General features: G+C 42.5%; 1 pseudogene across 1 annotated transcript; it reads left to right on the top strand.

Moving 5' to 3' along the window:
* The first annotated feature begins 599 nt into the window (after window positions 1–599).
* On the top strand, window positions 600–3,109 carry LOC149811974 (F-box/kelch-repeat protein At1g26930 pseudogene; annotated as a pseudogene). The gene has a single exon (XR_016428546.1). The product of XR_016428546.1 is annotated as an F-box/kelch-repeat protein At1g26930 pseudogene (transcript).
* Window positions 3,110–7,397: the final 4,288 nt, after the last annotated feature.

The following is a 7,397-nucleotide window of genomic DNA, read 5'->3' as shown; positions in this document are numbered from 1 at the left end:
CTAGCGGGGCCTAGCCCGAGTCTACGTCGGAAACTGACCCACCATAAACTCTGAATGAGCCATGGTCGACGCGCTGCGTTTGACCAAGAAGAAGGGCAGTTTCGTCATTCTGAAAAGCCAACAAAGCAAGATGTAAACAAACAGAAAAATAACAAAATCAGCTGCTAATCGAAAAATTAACAAATGGAAAACGTCTTGGGGCCAAATGACCCAGTGGAGAGGCCGCCATTAGCTTAGCCGACGGTGCCTTCGCAGAGGGCAGGCGACGTAATTAATACCGATTGCGTCACAACCCCCGACCCCGTACGAGCCGCCGGATAGTCTCGAACTCCGAGACACCGGATCCGATCCGATCCCCTCGAGCACACGCGCCCCTCTTCCCTAACTTAAAGGTCCCGAATGGATCGGACTCCGTACGGGTAATGGTAGGTCGTAAAGTAGTAACATTCCCGGTTCCCCCACTCCGATCCGTCGAGACGGAGGTTCTATAAACGAGACGAAAACCGGTTCGTCATGGGACCCGTAGCTTTTTCGCGGGGGCGTGGGGTTAGGATTTAGGAAGAGATAAAGGTCGCTCCACGCCCAAAAAATATGCGATTCGAGAGGGAGAGATTTCTATTCGGAGGCTTCCCCCTCATTCGTTCGCGGTTCACCGACGGAAACCGGCGGGCGAAAATCCCGTTTGTTTCGGGTTGCCCGATCGCGGAGAGACTTTCCGGATCTCTTTTCGTGATTTTAATTCTTGGTTTCGGATGGATCCGTTCGATTGCTGCGACTCCTCCTCTCTCCCTCTCTAGGTTGTCTCTTTCCCCCTCCTCTTCTCTCCTCTCCTCTCCTTTCGTTTTCCTTCATTAGGTAGCCAAGAATTCCTCGGTCCCTCTCTCTCTCCGTCTCTCTCACCGAATTAGGGTTCGGATCTCTTCCCACAGATGTCAAAATCGCTTTAAAAATCATGTTTTTGATTTGAATCCATAGAAACGTTTTCGCCTTTTGAATCCGATTCTTTTTCCTTCCCTCTGAATTGTTCGTTTCTGGAGAATTAGTTAGGGTTTCCATCGTTGTCATTCGTTTTTCTTTCTCTTCTGCGCTTTTTGTGGGTTTTTTCTGGTACCCCGGACTTCCCGTCTCCGAGCCGACGGAGAGTCGGATGCGTTTGGTCTGAATTTCTCAGTCAGACCTTTGGATTCCTTTCTGATTGGGTCCTGAATCTGGGCGCCGGGGAAGAATTAGGGCTTCTTTCTCCCTTTGTCGCGGTCGAATTCCTACGGTTTCTTTGGTCTTTCCTTTTCTAGGGTTTCTTTTCCGCCCTTTAGCGGGTACGGAGAGGGAGGGAGGGAGATCTGCGGCCATGTTGGACGGTCAGTCGTGCGTGGTATCGAGGTCGTTCTCGTCGTCGTGCGATCCCGATAGGGATTGGTACTACTCGCCCTTCTCGGTCGACACGTCGAAGACGAAGCGGTGTTTGGAGGGGGAGCAGCACGATGGTGGCGATGGCGATGGCGATGGGCCCGCCGGAGGAGGAGGAGGAGGAGGAGACGAAAGTCTCGGCGGCAAGAAACCCCGCCTACGGCCGCCCCCACAAGCATCGCCACCCGGCCAATCGGATTCGAGCACTCCGAGTCCCAGCGATGAACAATCCGGCCAGCAGGCCCAGAGCGATCCGTCGGATGGTTCCCTTATCCCCGGCCTGGATCGGGACATGACCATGAATTGCCTGGTCCGGTGCTCTAGATCGGACTACGGCTCCATCTCCTCGCTGAACCGGAGCTTCAATTCTCTGGTTCTGTCCGGGGAGCTCTACCGACTCAGGCGGAAACTCGGGATCGTCGAGCATTGGGTGTACTTCGCATGCAGTTTGGTGAAGTGGGAGGCGTTCGATCCGTACCGGCAGCGGTGGATGCACCTCCCACGGATGCCCTCGAACGAATGCTTTATGCTCTCCGATAAAGAATCGCTGGCCGTCGGCACCGAATTGCTCGTCTTCGGCAAGGACGTCAACTCCCACTGCATCTGGAGATACAGCATCCTCACTAATTCTTGGTCGCCCGGTCCTGCGATGGAGTCGCCGAGGTGCCTGTTCGGGTCCGCGAGCCTCGGGGAGATTGCGATCGTGGCGGGCGGATGCGATATCAACGGGCAGATCTTCAGCTCGGCCGAGATGTACAACTCGGAGAGGAGCAGTTGGGTCTCTCTTCCTAGCATGAATTCTCCAAGGAAGAAGTGTTCGGGGTTCTTCATGGACGGCAAGTTTTACGTTATCGGCGGTTTGAAGAGTCCGACGGAGTCCCTCACTTGTGGGGAGGAGCTGGATTTGGAGACTTTGACGTGGAAGACGATTCCTTACATGTCTCCTTGCAGGGGAGAGGCAGCGGGCGCACCGCCGTTGGTAGCGGTCGTGAACAATGAGCTTTATGCGGCTGATTGTTCGGAGGTAAATGTTCTGAAGAAGTATGATAAGGAGAGGAACGCTTGGGACGTTGTGGGGAGGCTTCCTGAAAGAGCCGACTCAGTGAACGGTTGGGGGTTGGCGTTCAAGGCATGCGGCGATCGGGTAATAGTTATCGGAGGGCAGAGGGGTCCAGGAGCAGGGCTCACAGAGCTGAATTCGTGGAAGCCCAGAGAAGGGCCGCCCGCGTGGGATTTGCTTGCGAGCAAGGCGTTGGGATATTTTGTTTATAACTGTGCAGTAATGGGCTGCTGAAACATTGGTGGAGTGTGAAATATCCGATTCGATCAAAACTGAGATCTGCTGTATTAGTGCTGAATAATGGGTTGGGAGAACCCATGAACAAGGGTGGATAGGGGTCAGTGCTTTTTGTTCAAGAGCATGAAGTTCCGGCTGATTGGTAATTAATATCTCTCTGCCGTCTCCCCCATCTCTCTTTTTTTTCTCTTTTTGTTGTCAATTCTCAATTGGATGGGTACTCAAGATCTCATAGAATGTTTCTCTCAAGAAATCTTTAGTGTTTTCTTTTTCTTTTGCTTCTAATTTCTCATTATTGAAGTTCGATTTTGTAGCAAATGTCACTATTACTCTCCTTCATCTGTTACCATGAGATCTTTCAAAGATTGACTGCAATTGGTACGGGGATAGGTTAATAATTTGAAAGACCTGTGCATTTTATTTAAATTTCCAAGCTTGGTTCCCTTTGTTCATGTTTCTGGTATGGAGAAATCCTCTTTGAGATTACGCTGCAGCACAAAGAAATATTTTTATTGATTCCTAGTGTTTATGCAGTTTTCTGGAAGAGTGAAACGCTTGATGGGTTTGATTCTCTGTCTTCTATTCATTGGTCTGTGGAAGTGGATAGATATTTTTTTGGTATATCATTGTATGGAATGGTTATCAAGGTGGCAGCTGCAATCTTGCTTACTCTGGCATTAATCTTGTGAATTTTGCTCCTATCATTCTGCTTTTGTTATTGTGTCTGTTTCTCTTTGCTTATTTCAACATCTCTGCTATTTTTTATTGAAGTTGTTCTATCTGTACACGTAGCTTGCAGTTCTTGACAAGACATTTGCTTGATTAGCAATTTGGAATTGTAGAGATTATGAGAAACATGTGTGTGTGCATGTCTGAATATGTGTGAAGCTATATATCCAGGCTGTAGAGATCCTCAATTCCATGGATATGCACATTTCCATAGATTGTAAGCCTATGTAAATCTCAAGAGGCATCACTTGAATTTCAGAGCTACATTCCTATGCTGTTCATGGTAACGATCATGTGCTGACAAAGCATAGATACAGATACCTGGAATATCTAGCATTTTATCTGGAATAATATAAATGTGAGAAAGTAATTTTGTTTCAATAAACCTGAATATTGTATGAACTGTCTTGAGAGAGCATTCCACAGTACTTGAAGAGTTGGGGGAAATAGAACCTAGGCAGTTACTGTCAACTTGGACTTTGAGACCTCTGTCATGATTAATTATATGGTTTCTGGTTACAGAGTCAAAGCGATAGTTGGGATAAATGACATAAGTTTTTCCTTGGAACTCTATGAGAGAACAAATCATTATTCGATTGAGATGGCTTATTTCAAATGAGACTGTCTTGATCAAGTTTAATACATCTCGTAGTATCACGTACATGTAAATATAACTCACATGTTTTTTTCAATAACTATAAAGAACTATCCATATATATAATCTTTTGTTTTTTCTCCCTAAAGTTTGTTAGAATAAAAATATTTCTGTTGGTCGAGGTGAAGTGTCTGCAGTTTTGGACAGACTGCATCTTGTTTAAGATTTCTTATTCATACCATATACATGTAGATGTACTGTACACATGTTTTCTGCATGTGTACATATGCATGTTGGTTTTTACGTAAGTGTGCAGTGTCTGGAATTTTGGACAGACTGCATCTTGTTGTAAGACTACTTATTCATACCGTATGCGTGTAGAGCATGTGCATATGGATGCTTGAATATGCATGTTTGATTTTATGTGGGTGCCCCTAGTCATCTATATATTCCATGAAATATGTTCAGATGACTTGTTTTGCAGTTTGAGAATGACTAGTTATGAGAAACTATTTACATGTGGACATAACTAACACACGTGGTGCCTGTGTGCATGCTTATTTGTAACTAGCAATCTATATTTCGATTATCATTTATTGGGGGGTTTAATACTAATATGATGCATATGAAATGCCCTTACAGAAAGGCACTTTTGTTAACAGTACAAGAACAGGTTACATCTTTAAATTTGAAAGTTGTGCACTTATACTTAAATTTGGTGTTTGGCTAACTTCAATTTGTTGGCATCACTGATTGTATTTTTTATTGTGTTGGGATATTGTGAAGAATTGCCATGGGCCCCATAATTCACTTGATTGGGGTGAAACAGAGAGAAGTATGAATGGTGTCAGTTTTCCACTTCTCTATTAAAAGTTGGATAAATTTGTTGTTTCCAATAATAATACCCAGAATGTCCATGTATAGAGGTAAAGAGATCTCTTGGAAATTGTGGGGTCCATAGCACCTTACGGTACTCGTCCTAGATTTCTAGGAACCCTTGATAATGAGGATTCTTTTCCACCACCAATTTTCCTCTTACCCAAGCACATATTAAATATATTAAGGAGTGCAAATTACCATTTTGAAAGGATTTATTAGATTCAAAAGCACAAATTAACCTGTCAATTTCTACTTTGCTGATACTTCATAAGCTTACCAAAATGGCCTTGATACTAACAACTTATTCAATCCCAATCCCCATCGTGCTATTTTAGAATTAGATGTTTGGATTAGGAGGAAACTGCCCCATTGTGTCTTCAGCATGAGAAAGTGAATTCCAAGACAATGTTTTCTGCCTAACTGTACAAATTACAAAAGCCCTTTTCTTTTGTGAAATAAATCACTATAATTATATATGGTTGCTTCACTTCCTAAATCAAGTTGTCAACAATGGATGTATGTGATTACATGTTCCCAAATTCTTAGGATATTCCTTTATCGCTAATCCAAGCAGTTCCTTAGCATAGGAAACTTTTTGTTTTTTTGATAATTCAAGGGAAACCCCCTCTCCCCTTGTCACCGCCTTCACATTGGTTGACCTCTGGTTTTGTAAAACCCTTGAGGTTCCCCCTGCCCACCGGGAGTACACCTGGCTTTGACCTTGCCATGGCCCAAAAAAGATGATGGAACTAAAGGGGGTTCGGCTGGTGGGCCTTTATCAAGCATGCCCCTGGTTTGCCGTACTCCTGGTCCAAGTCAGTGGGTTTGACTTTGATAGGTCTGGCCTCTGCCGTATCCATGGCTTAGCATGAAAACTTTGTGAATTTATTAATGCAGGATTAATCTAATATGAAAAAAGCAGTGTGGAAATGACTTTACATTGCTAATGTTAGGAAGGTACTTGCACTTATTCCCAAATCTGAGGGTTATTAGCAAAATATTATTTAATAATGGGTTAGATGAAAATATGTAGAAGCATTGGGATTAGTGTAACCTATGCTTAGTTCATTAGGTAGATTTAGCTGTTTTCTATTTCATCTGGAAAAAATATTATATATTAATGATGTCTGCATGGATTTCTCGATTTATTTGGTATTAATATCTTTTAGCTGTAAAATTCAGTTCTAGAAAATTTGAAAATAGTATTACTTATTATTTCTCCTTATAATGATAATGTCATGTGATTATCAAGATGTCATCTCAAAATCTCAAGAAAAGTATTCAAATCCTTCTTTTTCTTTCTTTTCATTTTGAGTAAGCTTGAGAGTTCCAAGATTTTCCCCCGAAAAGGAATATACCTTCTAAAAATATCAGAAGTCTGCTTAGCAAGGTATTCTCATGAAAAATATCTTTGACACATGCATAGTAGGAGGGGTGGGGTTGTTACACTTTTTTTATGGAATTAAGTGACCTAAGGTTTTCACACCTTTGCTCTAACCTCAGAATATGTTTTAATAATTGAAGAGTCATATTTGAGATAGACTATAACAACAAGAATTAGTGTTTGTTTCATCAAAAAGCTTTAGCTCAATTGAGGCCATTAAGATTTACTAGATCACAAACAAATATGCCAACTTGTTTGGAGTGCATAACATAATCTATACATCTCATTAACTAAGATCCCACCATTGTCATTTTCTTTACCTTGATGGCCTTGAAGAATAAAGTTATTTGAGTCCTTGAATCTATACAAATCAAGTTGCATGACTTCTAGCCCGTAGCCATGTTATCAGGGTTGTTTGAATTGTTATTTGTGGAACTTGTGTTTCTCTAAATATGACAACCTGTGGATCTGGAAAACTTTCTCGCTTGAGTCAAGTCCCTTCACATATGTATTGCTAATACATAACTTTTTCATTACATATGTCAGCATCACTTGATCCAGGTGTGTGTGTGTGTAGTAGTGTAATATATAACTTTTTCATTACATTTGTCAGCATCACTTGATGCAGGTGTGTGCGTGAATGTGTGTGTGTGTGTGTGCGTGAATGTGTGTGTGTGTGTGTGTGTGTGTGTGTGTGTGTGTTTAGTATTAGTTTAGAATCTTCAGTTAGAAAATTTAGTTTAGGAACTTATCCACATTTTATGTGCTTAGAAGTATGCATTGGAAACTCTCCAGTTTTTCAATGAAAGCTTGACATTGATGACTCGTGATTTCACGGTGGATTAGTAAAACTGAATTGTACTTTATGTAGTTTGTGGGGGTAATTCCTCAGCTTTGTTTCTCAGGCAGAAAATTAAGAAGAATCATTTTTCTGATTGTATGTTTGCTCCATTTAGCAATTTTTTTGAGAGAGAAGAGGCAATCCATTTAGCAAATTCGATAGGCTAGGTAAACAACTTGTAGTTGTTCCATAAAGCTATGGCTGGAAGCATGTTTCTTCTAACTGTATGCTTCTGCGGTTGCACTTGATATATTATGGCTGTTCG

The sequence above is a fragment of the Nuphar pumila genome, chromosome 17, assembly GCF_984573655.1.
Source record: "Nuphar pumila chromosome 17, dmNupPumi1.hap1.1, whole genome shotgun sequence".
Classification (NCBI taxonomy): domain Eukaryota; kingdom Viridiplantae; phylum Streptophyta; class Magnoliopsida; order Nymphaeales; family Nymphaeaceae; genus Nuphar; species Nuphar pumila.
Note: the sequence above shows the minus strand (reverse complement) of the source record. Positions and strands in the feature narration are given on the sequence as shown.